The sequence below is a fragment of the Ammospiza caudacuta genome, chromosome 13 (genome assembly GCF_027887145.1).
Source record: "Ammospiza caudacuta isolate bAmmCau1 chromosome 13, bAmmCau1.pri, whole genome shotgun sequence".
Taxonomy (NCBI): Eukaryota; Metazoa; Chordata; class Aves; order Passeriformes; family Passerellidae; genus Ammospiza; species Ammospiza caudacuta.
Window position 1 is genome coordinate 3,273,133 of NC_080605.1, and position 16,075 is coordinate 3,289,207.

The 16,075-nt window shown below is 42.2% G+C and overlaps 1 protein-coding gene across 2 annotated transcripts in view; it reads left to right on the forward strand.

The window, feature by feature from the left end:
- GARRE1 (granule associated Rac and RHOG effector 1) overlaps nucleotides 1-16,075 on the forward strand; it is a 61,013-nt gene that overhangs the window by 10,259 nt on the left and 34,679 nt on the right. The window lies entirely within an intron of this gene.

The window sequence follows — 16,075 nt, forward strand, 5'->3', positions numbered from 1 at the left end:
TATGGTAAAAACGTCCGTGCCACAAGATGTTTTCATTGATGCTTTTTATTGAGTAGTATCTTCTAGGTGCTTACTAGTAGAGGTGCTTAATTTAACATTGAAATAGTTTTTATTCGCAGTAAATAAGTGTTAGTTTGGACTAATAAAAATCCATTGTTGTGACCAAAGTGTGGACAAAGAAATGACCCCTAAACAGAGTGTATGCTTCAACTTCAGAGACAAAGAAATGCCAGCATAATCACCTGAAAAATATGAAAAGCAGTCCATGGAATAATTTCTGTTTCAGACAGAGAATAAAACATTAGCTCTAAGAGGAGCTAAGGTTCCATTTTACAAGTGACTCTGCTGTTTAAAGTGATTTTCTGATAGGCATGCAGCAACCCAGAAACCAGCAGGATGCCTCACTAATAGCATTTGAGAGCCCTAAAATATAGCGTCATCTGAATTTTGAATATTGTTATATTGATATGCTGTAAAAAAAACCCATCAGTTTCACTGCCAGGCACAGAATCATCTCCATTTTTTATGCTGCTGAATCCAGTCACTGTCCTTTCCCCCTGTGCTTATTTTTGTTCTTACTTTTAGTTTTACTTCGTTTTTTCCTGCTTTAAACTTTAATTGCCATATAAAACTCTCCTGATTGTATGTGTTACATAGTGAGGATTGGAATGTTAGCTGAAAGATGGGGAGAGGAATCTGCCATGCTGAAAATGCAAAAGATTTCCTGTTATTGTTACTGAGTTTGGTGCGAGTTAGTGTCCCTGGGGCAGCTCAAGCACTGCCCAAACTCTCCTTGCTTCATGGAAATGCACAAGTGGTAGCAGAGGATAAAACCCTTCAGTGTATATCCAATAATGCTGATTGTGGTTAGTCCCAGTTCTGTCTTTAGAACACATTGTTCCTAATAAAATAAATGCACAAAGTGGTATGGCCTGCTCCAGCTGCACAGTGTTACTGGATGCTTTGAAGGAAGGTAATTATCTGATTTATTTCTAGACTTGAAATTTTGAGAAAATGTCTCATTGAAATCCGACTCCCTCAGTGGGCAGAGCAGGAATTGTGCAGTGTGCACGTAGCAGGCATTGTTAGGTACATGCAGGAAATCCATATTTTGTATTGCTGTGGGTAAAACCAGATCTATAAATACCTCAGTGTGTAGTAAGGATGCTTGTCTGATGCTGTGGGGTTTAACTGGCTGGAGTTAATCTGAAAATAGGGAAAAGAAATTGCCAATGGACCCGTGTTGTTGAATTGGAAGTAAAAAAGCAGGATATGTTTTTAGTGTTCAGAATTTGCAGGAAACTCCAAACTTCAAGTTATGAATAGAAATGGAGAAAATAAATGTGGCATCCCTATAGTGTTCCCTGAGAGATTTCTACAGATACATATCGTGGGCTTATGTAGAATATAACTGTAATTGCCTAACAGAATAATTCTAAAAGCAGAGCAAAATCCTTACAGAGCTGTAGAAGGAAGGAGTGTTGGTGTAGAAGGAAGGAGTATTGGTGCAGTTGGAACACAGCTCCCTATATTTTCCCATCTAGCACTGTGGGGAGCAGGAGTGGATGGAAATCCTCCTGCAGGAACATTTGCTGCTTTGTTTGGTTGTGCTGCAGCCATTGGCACTTTCTGCTGCCATCAGTAATTCAGGGGCACAGGACACACAGGTTCAGGGTTTTATCAGAGCCTGCCTGATGGGGAAAATATGGAAGAAGGGGCATTATCATTAAATAGAGAATGTAATAGAGAACTGCAGTGGAAGTTGGAGCCTTAGATATCAAGGTCCAGCAGCAGGGCTCTTCCCAACCACCTCATTGTTCCCTGGGCTCTGTTACTTTGCTGCTTATCTTAAAGCAGATGCAAGGAGAAATTTTTTCCTAAATAATAACTTCACTTCCCTTCTCCAGAGCCATTGTGAAAGTTGTTGTTTCCATACTATTGACTATGAAGAGCATGGACATTGAGTTTTGTCCAGAGTGAGCTGTGTGAGTGCTGTGTGATGGTTCCACTGGGGCTGGAGGGATTTGGAAGCAGTAATTGTGTGGGAAGGTCTTAGCTGAGGTCTGTGTTCATGTAGAAGATTCTTGGCTGAGGTCTGTGTTCAGGTAGAAGATTCCTGCTGAGGTCTGTGTTCAGGTGGAAGATTCTTAGCTGAGGTCTGTGTTCAGGTAGAAGATTCCTGCTGAGGTCTGTGTTCAGGTAGAAGATTCCTGCTGAGGTCTGTGTTCAGGTGGAAGATTCTTAGCTGAGGTCTGTGTTCAGGTGGAAGATTCTTAGCTGAGGTCTGTGTTCAGGTAGAAGATTCCTGCTGAGGTCTGTGTTCAGGTAGAAGATTCCTGCTGAGGTCTGTGTTCAGGTGGAAGATTCTTAGCTGAGGTCTGTGTTCAGGTGGAAGATTTTAGCTGAGGTCTGTGTTCAGGTGGAAGATTCTTAGCTGAGGTCTGTGTTCAGGTGGAAGATTTTAGCTGAGGTCTGTGTTCAGGTGGAAGATTTTAGCTGAGGTCTGTGTTCAGGTGGAAGATTCCTGCTGTGGTTCCTGGGGGTGGATCTGCAGTGCCCTCCCTGGCAGGGAGCTGTGTGAGCTCAGCCAGGTGTGCCAGGAGTTTGTGGCAGGTAGAGTCACAAGGCACAGTGTCCAATTAACTGTTTATTAGATCACATTGGTGTCCTTGTAGATCATAGTTGAAATGGAGTTGTTAAATTAATTTTTAAGCATTATTTTAATGTCTGTTGTTCAGTATCAAAGAAAGGCATCAGGCACTGGGTGCTCAGTGTCCCTGTCACCCTGCCCCAGCATGGACAGCAGTGATGGCAGCACTGCCCCCAGCACCTGCTCCAGTGCTCCAAGTGCTCCAAGTCAAAGGCTGATTTTTCAAAAAGTAGTTCTCAGGTTTTCTTTCAGAAATTAAAAAAGAATTGCTAAATTTTCAGTGAGTTTCAAAGCTTTTCATGAGCTCATTAGTAATTTGAGTGTTTCCTCTAAAGGATTGTGTGTTGGAAGGGTTGTTTTGACTCAGTTGAATGTGCATTGCATGCTTTATTGGAAATGAAGGCACAGATCAGCATGCAGCTCCAGCCTGCAGCAGTGACTGTGCTCCAGGAGCCCTTGCCCTGTGAAGTAATGATTTGTAAATGGTGTCACGTATGGATTCACTCTGCTACAACTTAGGTTTCATTCTTTATGACTAATGAAGAATATTCTTAGCATAATTAAAACCACCTATGCTGTGTTCCCACAAGTTTGTGAAAGATGGGAGTGGAAACAGTGCTGAAAAATTAAAGACTTTACTGCTGTCTTCTGTGAAGACTTAGAATTGCTTCAGTACCTTTCATAGTAAAGGCAGAGACTGTGGGAAAATTAACTTATGTTTACATTGACAAGCAATATTATATTAGTTCTTTAAATGATGCATTTTATAACTCTGGTGTCCATAAAATGCTTAATTAATTCAGTGTTTTGAAGTAGCTGGGTTTTGGACAGTGCTTGTTGTGATACTCTTTTTCCATTTGACTAACAGTATCCTTTTGAAAACATATTTTCACATATTTTCCTAGTGGCATGATAAATTTTTGTGGTTGTCATTCACTGACATGAGAATCTCAGTGAGGTTTTTTCAAGATGCTTTGAGTCCTTATTTTGAGGTGTAGTAGAGAAGTTTTCAAATGTTGACCCTTAAGACTCAATGAAGTTGCCATTCAAAATATGGGTTTATAACATCATGGTTTTGCTGAGGCATGAGGCAGTCCTGACTTGTATTTCTTTATGTTGACAGTGTAATTTTATTCATTTTTTTTTAAAGAAAGAAAGTATTGTTATCCCCCAGGAATTACCTAGGAATGAATCTCAGAGCTGCTCCTGTCATTGATAACTTTTGTTTTATGGTACCCAGTGGTGGATAAATGTGTTAATGAGGTGACTCTTGACTTCACAGTTTCTCTGTTGCTTTTCAGTCCATTCCAAAATCCAGCTCTGCTACCTTAAGAAGTTCTCACACTTGATTTTCTCTAGTCTGGTATGTGTTCACTTATCTCCTTCTATTCTTAATTGCTGGAGGCAGTCCTCCCACTTACACTGTTGGATTTGTGTGGAGCTGGTAAGAAATTCAAATGATGCCCTGCTGAGAATAGGATGGAAGCTGAAGGAGTGGGAGAGAGAAGTAGAACAAACTGATGGTATTTACTAGAACTGCCTGTGCAAAATGGTGTGAAACAACCCATATTGATTGTCAAGCACATTGATAGGGTATATATGTAAAAAAATTAACATATCGTGTCATAACACTTAATGTCATGGTTCAAGGATCATTCCTCTTTCTTAATTTTGCTTCTGTGGTCAAGTTGTCCTGTAACTGTTCATGTCTGAAATACAATTTGGAAAATCATTTTGTAAAGTACTAGTGGCAATTTCTTTGCTGTTAGCATCCTGGGCTGGCTGATTCTCTGATTAATCAAATCATATCAGTATAGTTGGCTTTGTTCTGAAAAACTTGGTGTGTTTTGGGGTGTGGGTCCATGGGAATTCCCTTTTTCCCTCAGTGTCAGTGAAGGTGGTCCCTAAGGGGCAGGGAGCAGGATGGGTGAGCACAGCCCTGGCTCAGCTCCCCTCACTCCTGGGGTGATTCCTGGGCTGAAATCCTCATTTTGGGGTGGGCAGAGCTGTGCTCAGCCTGGCTGGTGCTAACCCAGCTCCCCTCACTCCTGGGGTGATTCCTGGGCTGAAATCCTCATTTTGGGGTGGGCAGAGCCGTGCTCAGTGGGGCTGGTGCTAACCCAGCCCTGCTTGTACCTCTTGGCACTCCTGGCCATGTCAGGCTGCAACCTCCAGCCTTGGGATGTGTCCTGGAAACTTCTTGTTTTTCAGCACTTCAGAGACAGAGGAACCTTTTTCATTCCTCTGGGAGCTGTGGTGTGTCAAAGTGCTTTTGTGGGAGAATTTGTTCATGGAAAAACATTTGCCCTAGTAGCTCTACAAATGGGTATAATGGGTAAAATTAGGAAAGAGGGTTATAGATTGTGGTCATTAATTAAAAGTGGAGGTCTTGATCACTGCCATTGTGGCCTAGATGGGTGCCTGGTCCAGTAGGGCACTTTTAATTGGCTTTGTTTAGCAGAAGTTACAGAATCAATGACAAACAAACATATTTTGTCATTGCAAAAGCCCAAACCAGTTAAGGCAAAGTTCTCATAAATAGATGGTGTCGGATGAGATTTTGTAACAAACCCCTGTAATTTGTAGGACTTTAATCTAATGTCCATAGATAGTCTCTCAAGTATGAATAATTGCTGGCAGTTAATGCTCTGCATTGCAAACTGCCCTGAAGTGCAGATCTGTTGTATTTTAAGGTCTTTAGATAAACCTTCCCACAAATTAAGCTGTTTCTGTGCAGTGGAGTACTGACAGTCGTGTTTAATATCTTTACCAGAGAAAGCTTTAAACCTATATTGTATAAATACATTGTTTCTAATGCTCTTAAAAGCAATGTTAAATTGTCCTCAACAAGAAACATATGGCCATAAATTCTGACATACTCCATGCTCTGTCCTGACTGTCGGAAGCAGAGTGTGCAATGTGGAGGATATTTAATTTAAAAAATTGGGATAAGGGTCGTGAATTGTACGCTAGAAATAGAAAATAAGATTAGAGGTTATGTTTCAGGCATGGAGCTGTCTCTGGGGGGGGAACAGAACAAGGTTACTTCAAGGTTTGGAGCCTGGCTGGGGGATGGGAGAAGGGAGGAAATCCAGCAGTGGCTAAAAATGGTGCCTGGGGGAGTTTGTAGTAATGCACACAATAGGAGTTGCCAGGCTGAGGAATTGCCCTGATGCTGAGCCTTGTGCATTGTAGCCTTCTCCTTGCTGGTGCCAGATTAGTCATGGGCAGTGCTTGGTACCAGAGGGGGGGTCCTGGCAGCAGCACAGACAGTCCTGGTGCTGAAAAGGTCACTTTCTCTAAACCTGATAGGGGGAAATGTGTTTGGAAGGTGCCTGGCCAAATCCATGGTGGATGCATCAGCTGGTATTGAGACATTGCTTAAATGTATTTGGCATCTTTGCAATGTCTCGTGGCTGGCAGAACTTCCCTGTGTCACTGTTGGGGCAGCAGAAAAGCCCTTTGTCAACAAAAGCTGCTGGGAAGGAGTGTCAGCATGGCTTGAGTCACCTAAACTGCATTTAACTGAAGCTTAGTCTTTCATGTTGCTAATAAATGTTAAGTATAATTGACACATCAGAAGATGCCACTTAAAATTTTAAATGTTTCTGTCCTGTCTTAGTTTGTGAACAAATCCAGCTCTTTTAAGGAGTGTGGAGAGGTCTCCTAGCATGTATTTGATTAGAAGTGGGCTTGGGATCTCCCATTGGGTGTGTGCCACTGGTGGGACCTGGTGCTTCAGGGGCAACACACCTGAGGTTTCAGAAACATCTAACAAATAATCAAAGTTTAAGTCTCCAGGTTTGCCTCTGGATGTTGTATTTCTACTGCATAGATCAGTCCCATTGTGTTAATTTGTTTTATGGATTAAGACATTACATTTGTTTCTCTTTCAAAATGCATTATACCAGCATAAATATCCCATTGTATCCTCTGCTGCACAAAAGAGTTCTTGCACAACCCAGTGCAGAAATATTTGGCACATAACCTGGTGACAAATCATGCCCATGATTGAGGGCTTAGTTGTTTATATAAAACTCTCAGTACTTTTAATTTCAGGACGTGCTAAAGTGGTGTGACTGTGTTTTATATGTTGTAGATTAGGATTAATAAATATTTAACTACTGATGATTTTATTGGGAAAGATTTGAGAGTTTTTTGGTGAATAATTTTCAACCTAAGAACAAGGCAGTTTTTTTTACGGCAAAAATCCCATTCCATCAGTATTTCTGTGCAATCAGTGTGACTGCTGAGTGCCTTTCCCTGCTGTATAGTTACTGCAGAGCTCAGAGCTGGGAGGGAGGAGAGTGCCAGCAGAATTCTGTGTATGCATTTGTTAGCAAAGAGCTCTTGGGGGAAGTTATTTATACTCTTTGGTAGCATCTACCCCAGATTTATTTTCCAAACGTATAAATTTGTTTGTATTGAAAAAAATTAACTTTGTTTTTAAGAATGTTCACTCTGTTTTGAATTGTTAAAATATTAAAATACTTGCTTTTCTTAATAAAAGGAAAATAAGCTAGTTTTCATTGGAAAAGCATATAAAATGTAAACCCCAGGAAACAATTGCTTTTGAAGAGAGAAATTTCTTACAGCTTCTCTGTGTAAGGCGTGGATGGAGGGGACCCAGGGCTGCTGCAGAGTTCCTCATGTGCAGCTTTTTGATGCTGACCCGTGGCTTATTTTGGCATTTGCGTTGTGTGGATGAAAGGCAACAAATGATGGTGTGACTGAAATAGCAGGTGGGATTACCGATGGAGGGCACTGGAATGTGGGTCTGAGCGCTGGGAGCTGCTGCTGTGTGCCCAGAGTGTGCCTGAGCCAGCTGCTGACAGCCCCTGCAGAGCCTTGAGCAGCTCCCAGGAGCTCCCAGCTCCTTTTCACTGTGTGCTGTGTAAAGCAGAGCAGCCAGATAAGCACCGAGCTCTGGGTGCTCTCCACGGGGGAGATGTTGCAGGTGGCAATTTTGGGCTCTGTCTTTTCCTTTGGATTTGTATTAGAGAGTTACAAACTGGAAGGGTGCTATATTTGATCTTATAATTAATCCTATTTTGGCCCCAGCTATGCAAGATGAGTTAGGGCTATTTTAAAAATCTCATCTATATTTAATTAAGCTTTAAAAATTCTGGCCTTAATGAGGAGGTGAATTCTGTGCCCAGGACACACAAGCAGCTTTTTTGATCAGAAAAAATGAGGAAAGATTATGAAGTATGCATGCTACTGCTTCTACTTTGCTAATCTTTATGATCTCAAATTACTTGTCACCACTGTTCCTTCATCAGCTACAGAGATTAGCTCTACATATGATAATATATTACAAACCCTAGATTTGTTAGAAATAAAGCATTTTGACAGTTCCAAAAGTCTCCTGTTACAGAAGTCTAGTTCAAGAATGATTTTTAGAATTAAAGTGAAACTACTCAGCTACTGCTTTTTATGGAATTGCTATTTACAGTGCTATTATGCTTTTATAGTATTATGTACACACTAGTGTTTGGTTTTGTTATGGGGAGGGAGGCTGTAATTCACACTGGATTGCTCTGGTTTATTCATATCCTGTGACAGTGAATCAGATACTGCTGGCTATATACAGACTGAATTGCCAGCCAGCTTTGGGCCCAAATATGGTAAACATAATTATGTTCATTTGCTGTAAAAATACATTCTCCTTAGTTTAACATTTTCATGATTACAGTTTTCTGGTAATTCCATAATTTTCAGCATGAGAGGGATATGAAAGGCGTAATCATCATGTCTCTCTCTTCAGTGGAGAAGATAGCTTGTTTTCCTGGGCAGAACTCCAGCTGTTCAGTGATGAATTTACTGCTGCTCAAATACAGTGAGCCCATAAAGCATTTGGAAAGGCTGTTCCTGGGACAGGAGCTGTGCTCTGGAGACAGAATCTCTGTGTGCACAAACAGCAAAACCCCATGGCTGCAACTGTCCTGTGGCATTGAGGGGATGTGCTGATGTCAGATTTCTGATATGGACTCCTGTTCATATTTTTGGAAATGAAATTAATATCATTTCAGAATACTTACCCTTCTCAAGTAGGAGACTTTCAGTGAATGAGTTGGGAGAGCATTAAGATGAAGTTCCTACTCTGTACTGAAGGGAATAAATATTGGTAAATATTGGATTAGGTTTTAATTTCAGTCACAAAGGAGTGTTTATGGTAATAGTTATTAAATGAGAAAGAAGATAGTTTCCTCATGGTAGATGGTACATGCTGGTGTGCCATTTCATTTATACAAGGGGGTTAGGATGAGTACATTTAATGCAGCTAAGAAAGTGCATTTGCAGGGTTTTCTCATTGCTTTGATGTAGTCTGGTATTGAGAATGTTGTAGATGAATTCTGTGGCAAGTGTTGAGAATTCAGGAGCAGCACAGTAATTTGGGTGAGGAAAGATTGTTGGTGTTGAGTTACTCCAAATGTTTTGAAAGCTTTCATCATCCTTGCTGCAAACAGGCAGAAAAAAATCACATACAGGCTTTACAGGATTTGCTGTACATAATCTGTCTCATGTTTCTAGTGCTCAGAACTTCTTCTTCATAGAAGAGCTTTAAATGTGTGGATGAGCTATAATTTTCTCTGCCTTGAAATACTACTTTTATCCAACACCACTAAATTGAAATGCCTACTGAAGTGACTCCGAGTTTGGCTTTTTAAAGTTGTACAGCATCACAAACTCTTAAAGCAGTTTGGCTTAGGGATGTTTGTTTCAGTGGGAAAAGTCAAACGTGTGTGTGCTGGGAAGTGCAAGTCCTGGGGCATTTCTGAAATGCGGGATCTGTGTTTGCAGGAGCAGCAGCAGGGCTGCAAGGCTGAGAGGGAACAGCTGGGCTGGATGAGGAAATGTTTCTGTTTGCAGAGGAGTTGTAAACAGTGTGTCCTTGTGGCACTCGTGTTCACTGCCTTCGGTGGGTGCTGGGGGTGGAGAGAGTGACAGAGTAAAAGTGGCTGATTCAGGCTCCGAAATGGATCCACCTCAGCCTCCTTTATTTTATCCCTTGGAGGTTATAAATGGATTTGTAGGGAAAGGCAAGAGCAGGGTGGATTTGTGGGCAACATTGATTTAAAACTGTCCTCAACAGCTTGCTGGGTTTCCTGAGCCTGTGGTCCGGCTGTTCAGTAAAACAAATGACCCCCTCTGGCAGGGAGGGTGATGAGACACCAGAACTGCACACTAAATTGGAAATGTGGGTAAACCATGGATTTATGCAGTGGCATAAGTGTGTGTCTGGCTCTTCCAACAAGGCTGTTCCCTTCCAGGTCTGTTCTTCTGACTCTGCCATTCAGCATCAGGCTGATGTTCAGCAAAGCCAGTCAGCTGTAGCACTGAGATCACCTTCCTCAGTGGTAATGATCAGACCAGAGCCCATCACTTTGTGTGTGAAGTTTGGATTATTTTTCCATGGATGAGTTGATAAATTTATCCCAAATTAATCTAGTGTCTTTAGTCCCTTAGTCCTGTGTGTGTGTATATATATATATATATATAAATGTGTTAGAGTATGCAGTATGTCATGCCTGAATAGTGTAATATTAACCTGGGTTCTTATTCTCACTGGTCTTTCCAAGTCTTGTTTAAGGTGTGATTTGTTTAGGACAATGAAAGCTTCCTCAGAAGAACCCAGCTGTTGAAGGAAGATGTGTTGAAGAATGATTTTTATTTATTTCTCTGTGTGCTTGGTCAAAGAGTGGGAATTATTTCCATTTTTCTGGGTGTGGAAGTTTTTTCTGCAGTGTTTGAGTCCATGGACAAATCCTTTTAAGCTGATGAGAATAAAGCTCTATGTGGAGCCTTCTGCCTGGTTTCTTGATCTGCACTGACTCAGCAGGAACTAAGCTCTTCAAAGGGATTTCCTAAACCTCTTTAACGAATTTTAGTAGAAATTTCTAGCATGGATCTTAAAATGTGTATTGAAAACATCTCTTCCCAGTTACTGAAAACAAAATATGACCTTTGCTTGTGCTGGAAAGCTGCAATTGATGGCGAAACAAGGAGTTTAACTTTTACCTGACTGTGTGGGAGACACCACTGACTGGACCTGGAACTAAACATGTGCCTAAGTTCATTACTGAAGTGAGCTCAGAGGTTTAAGATGTCTGCTGAAACCTAATGAAAATGTAGGATGGTTTAGTGTTGGACTTTCTTTTACTGTTTTTTATTGTATTGTGTTCACCCCCCCGATGTGAAAGCTGGTTTTCTGCATAAACTTGGAAAATGGTGATTTTTGGAGTTTTCAGTACACAACTGAGAAACAATTAAATTTGTTTTCTTAATGCTTGTTTTTTCAGTGAAGTTTTAAAAAGCAAGCACCATCATAGATTCTGTGTTTACATTTCTATTTTTGAATACAGTAATCAGGAGTGACAGGGTGAAGAAGAATTGTGGGTGGCTTCTGCTTAGAAGGATTTCAAGTGTGGATGTGATGGGGGTGGGGGTGCAAAGACAGACTTGGGAATTGTCTCATGTGGCCATAACTGCACCAATGTGCATTAGCCTGACCAGGTAATATTCCTGTTCCACATATTATAATGGAATATTTCTCTAGCTCACCCTTTCCTTTCTGACTTCCCTTCAGCAGGAAGGGAATCTGTGGCCTAAAAAGATCATTTACAGGAACATGTTAATTTAATCTCAGGATTTTCTAGACATTGTCAGCTGTCCCTGGGTTGAAATCCTTCCTGCAGTTTTGCCCCTGTTTGGATGGGCAGTTTATTTCCCCGTGGATGGCTGTCCATGGGCACAGGTGTCTCCTCCTGGGCAGTCCTGTAGAATTCTGCAGGTGAGCTGTTCTGGGAGGCAGAGCTGTGCCTTTTCTGCTGAAATTTGTGCTCCTTGTGCTTGTTCTCAGTCTGGTCCCACGAGGTTTTCCTCATCCCAGCACATTTTCCAGCCCTGCTGGGGGAGTGTGGTGGTGAGTGCACCCTGTTGGGAGATGGAGTCTCCCCTGGCTGACAGTCACGTGTGGGAATTTCTCTTGCTGTGTGCAGGGGCTTTGTTAGGCTGTATCCCAAAAGAATTGACATTATTTCCTTTCTGTTTCCAGAGGGGAGCTGGTCCTGCTTTCAGAGTAGGTGACATAAGCACCTATTGCCAAGGGAGGGTTGGAGCAGTGATCCTGATCTGACACAGGCACTATTTTTGATATTGGCTGAGGCACACAAGGCTGAAAGAAGCTCTGATTTAACACATTCCTTTCACCAGCTCTTCCTTTTGCTGTCATGTCTTATTGCTGAGACTGGAGTTAGTGCTATTTCAAGTGTTGTGAGTTTTACTTCAAACAATGTGCAGGAAGTCTCCTGATGGACTGTAGGCTCTGCCTTGGAAAAATCCACTTCACTGGGCTGGCAGGTCTGAATCTGACTGAGGGACACCTACATTGCATGTGTATCTTTTAGGGAGTGTGGTTACACAGGTTTATAGGGTTTTTGTCTGAAGGAAGTGAGGTGGTGTAGTGCTGAGCAGGCAGGAACCTCAGCACTTACCTAACTCCCCAAATTTGATGTTCTTCAGCCTTTTCCAGTTCTGTTTCTGAGTGGTTTTCATGACAGAATTGTTGGTTATTTGGATTTTTGGGCAGGGCACGGACATATTTTTGTCTTTGCTTGTCATTTTGGGCACCTAACAGAAATGCACCCCAACAGGATTTTTCAGTACAAATGCAGAAGACAGAAATAAGCACAAATAATTTACTGTGGTTGCTTTAAGGAGCATCATTTTGAAGGGAAGAAAACTCAGAAAAAAGCATAATAAATTAGTTCAGAGACTGTCTATAAATGCTAGGTAGGTATATCATCGGTGAAATTGGTATTTTTAGTTAATAGAACCAGGTTGTTGGTTTAACAGATCTCAGTGCACATCAGTGAAAGAGGGTCCTGTTCTTCATGAGCATAATCCAGTGACTTCTAGAGCAAAGGAATCATTCCATGAGCACCTTTGCAGTGACAGGAGCAGAGAACCAGCACTTTGGCCCTGGATTTTCCCCTTTCTGCAAATTCTAGCACTGGGCATTATTACCTGGGCAGGTTTGAGAAAATACAACTGCTGGGACGGGGAGGACACGGACGGGGGCATTGCCAGGGTGGCTGTGGCACCCCTGTGCCCCCAGGGAGCTGGGACACCCTGCGAGAAGGATGTGTCCAACAGGAGCTTCATGGATTCTCTAAGGATTCACTTGACTACTTTTTTGTTTTGGTTTGGTTTTTTTCCTCCAACTGTTCTGGGCAAGCAGCCAAAAAGGAATCCCAATGAGCAATTCATGAGCTTACAGGAGCTAAAATGATTTTGGTATAATGGTGTGTTTCTGACTTTGCTCCATCCTTCTCTAATAGGAGATTTTTACAACTTGGGTGACAAAAAAGCCCATCCAGGAGGTGCCTGGGTCTCCTGGAGGCTGCAGCCCACCCCATTAGAAAGCTCTGGAAAGCAGTGCTGGTTTTCCACCCTGGATGTGTGGCTCCAGCCCAGGAGCAGCTGGGGCTGGGTGAGGAGAGTCCTGTCCCTGCTGCCATTCCTGGGCTGCTCTGGTGCTGTGCCTGCATCCTGCCAGCTGTGGGAGTGGGTCTGGACAAACCCTCAGCCTCCTTTGCCCTGCTGGTGAAGATCATCAATACCTGTCAACCCCTATAAAAGCATTTGCATGCTTTAAGTATTTATGATGTGTTGGTAAGAAATCCCAGGTGGTGCAGAATAACTTGGTTGGTGTCAGAGGTGGGTGCATATTTTCTGCTTTACTTGAAGGTGGCTCTTCTTGTTGGTTTTTGAAACATTTTTTTTTCAGCTCTTGTATTATTCTGAAAAGTTTTGTGTTCACAACAGTGTTTGAAAATGAAAACAAATTTTAAAAGCCCACATACATTTAATCTGATGTGTTTGCTCTTCATGGGTGGATTGGATATAATAGACAGGTGCCATTCCTGTGGCAATTTTAATAAAAATAGATGTGGTGTATTGATGAGAATAGTGGAGAAGTTGTAGTCAAAGTCAGAATTTAATTTATCAGGTTGAGATTTGCTGCTGAAATTAGAACTGTTTTTATATTGAATCCCTGGTCTGGAATTCAATTCCAGACCAATTCCAATTTCTAGTAATTTCAAATTCCAATTTCTAGTATTTTTTAATAGATATGTTTTGTAGATGTAATCCATCTTCAGTTTGGGAGAGTCTAAAATGAATCAGCTCCCAGTTAAAAATGTGATGTCTGTCTTGAAATACCTCCCAAAAAGTAGTTGGGGATACCTGACTGTTTCCTGCCCCCCATGCCAGAGAGGTGCTGCTGTGCCACCCTGGGCTGTGCCCAGCTCTGTGCCCTACCTCTGTCACACACACATTTGATGAAAAATCCTTTCCTTAGGATTTTGTCTCCTGAGAAGCTGGGAGGCCTCAGGAACAAAATGTAAACAATGGTTATCTGCTGCTGTGGAATGCAACAGGTGCATCTGGGATTGGTCTCATGTGGTTGTTTCTAATTAATGGCCAATCACAGTCAGCTGGCTCGGACTCTCAGACACAAGCTTCTCTTCTCTTCTCTTCTCTTCTCTTCTCTTCTCTTCTCTTCTCTTCTCTTCTCTTCTCTTCTCTTCTCTTCTCTTCTCTTCTCTTCTCTTCTCTTCTCTTCTCTTCTCTTCTCTTCTCTTCTCTTCTCTTCTCTTCTCTTCTCTTCTCTTCTCTTCTCTTCTCTTCTCTTCTCTTCTCTTCTCTTCTCTTCTCTTCTCTTCTCTTCTCTTCTCTTCTCTTCTCTTCTCTTCTCTTCTCTTCTCTTCTCTTCTCTTCTCTTCTCTTCCCTTCCCTTCCCTTCTCCTTCCCTTCCCTTCCCTTCCCTTCCCTTCCCTTCCCTTCCCTTCCCTTCCCTTCCCTTCCCTTCCCTTCCCTTCCCTTCCCTTCCCTTCCCTTCCCTTCCCTTCCCTTCCCTTCCCTTCCCTTCCCTTCCCTCCTCTCCCTCTCCTTTCTCTCTCTTTCTATTCTTAGCCAGCCTTCTGATGAAATCCTTTCTTCTATTCTTTCAGTATAGCTTTAATATAATATATACAATAAAATAATAAATCAGCGTTCTGAAGGATGGAGGCAGATCCTCATCTCTTCCTCATCCTGTGAACATGGTCACTCATGTCCTTCCCAGCCGTGCTTTCCCCTCCAGGCTCTTTGCAGCTGGGTGCCCACACACAAATTGTTGTTCCCTGGTCCCCCTTCCAGCCCTGAGCCAGCTGTGCTAGGGACACAGGGACACTGAGCACTCCTCAGGACGTGCTGTGCAGGTTTCCCTTGCTCTCCTGCTCCCAGCTGGCTGGGCAGGTGTTGAGGACCACATGGAATGTCTTTGGTTTAGGTGTTCACCTTTGGGCATGGGGTGGCCTGGCCAGTGATGGGTGGGATGTGAACCTTGGTGGCAGGAACTGGGAGGGTGGAATGGCATCTTTCCTTGTGGAGTGACTTTTGGATCTGCACCACATTTGTATCTCTAAATGTCAGGGAGACTTCTGTGTGTTTTTGACAGGAGGCCCTTGGCTCTGGCAGCTTCCTGGCCTTTTGGCCTCACCGTGGGTTTGTTTGTTCAGGCTGTTCCTGGGTAAGCAATCTGGCTGCTCTGGCTTGTCTCTTCTGGAGTTAGCTTTATTTGAACATTAATTAGATTTAGTTTGTTTAACGTAAATGGTGGGTGCGGTGGTGAGTTCATCCTGAGATTTGGAGTCTGTATCTCAAGCTAATTAAAACCAGCATGAAATAGCATGAAAAGTTATATCCAAAAAGTTGGCTCAGGTGTTTTGGACTAATTTACTCTTCTGTGTTTTATCGCTTTTTCTCTGGAAGGACAACAGAATCCATAAAGAACACCAACTGAAGGCAAACTTTTGCCAGTTTTTAAAGTTGAGGTCAGAACTTTTTTTAAAGCATTGCTTCCTCTACTCAGTTTCTTGTGTTGATTCAGGGAAAAAGTTGCCTTCTTTTATAGCAGGGTAATCCCAAACAGGACAGATGGGGGATTGGACTCCTCATGCTGGTCCAAAACAAACTGAGGGGTACCAAATTCCACTTGTCTGAAAGTCCTCCCTGTGTATTCAAATCTCTTGTGACTGGTGAAGTTAGGAAAAAGCATTTTCCTGGGAAGTACCCAAGCAAAAATATTTGGATGCTACATTTAAAAAAATTAGTGAGTAGATTTGCATTTGCATTCATTTTCCTGCAATTTCTTTTTCCTCTATGCAAATGGGGCCATTTTTAGAGGAGCTTGTGCAGCTGATTCTCTGGGAGTTCAAACATTCCAAACTCATAGCAGTTCCTTAAATTTGGAATGAAGTGAGAATGCAAACAGCATGTTGGGCTTTTCCAGTGGTGTTTTGCCAAGCAAGGTAGTGGAGCTAGGTATATATTATGTATTTTATGTTATATATATTTTATATGTTATATATATTATAT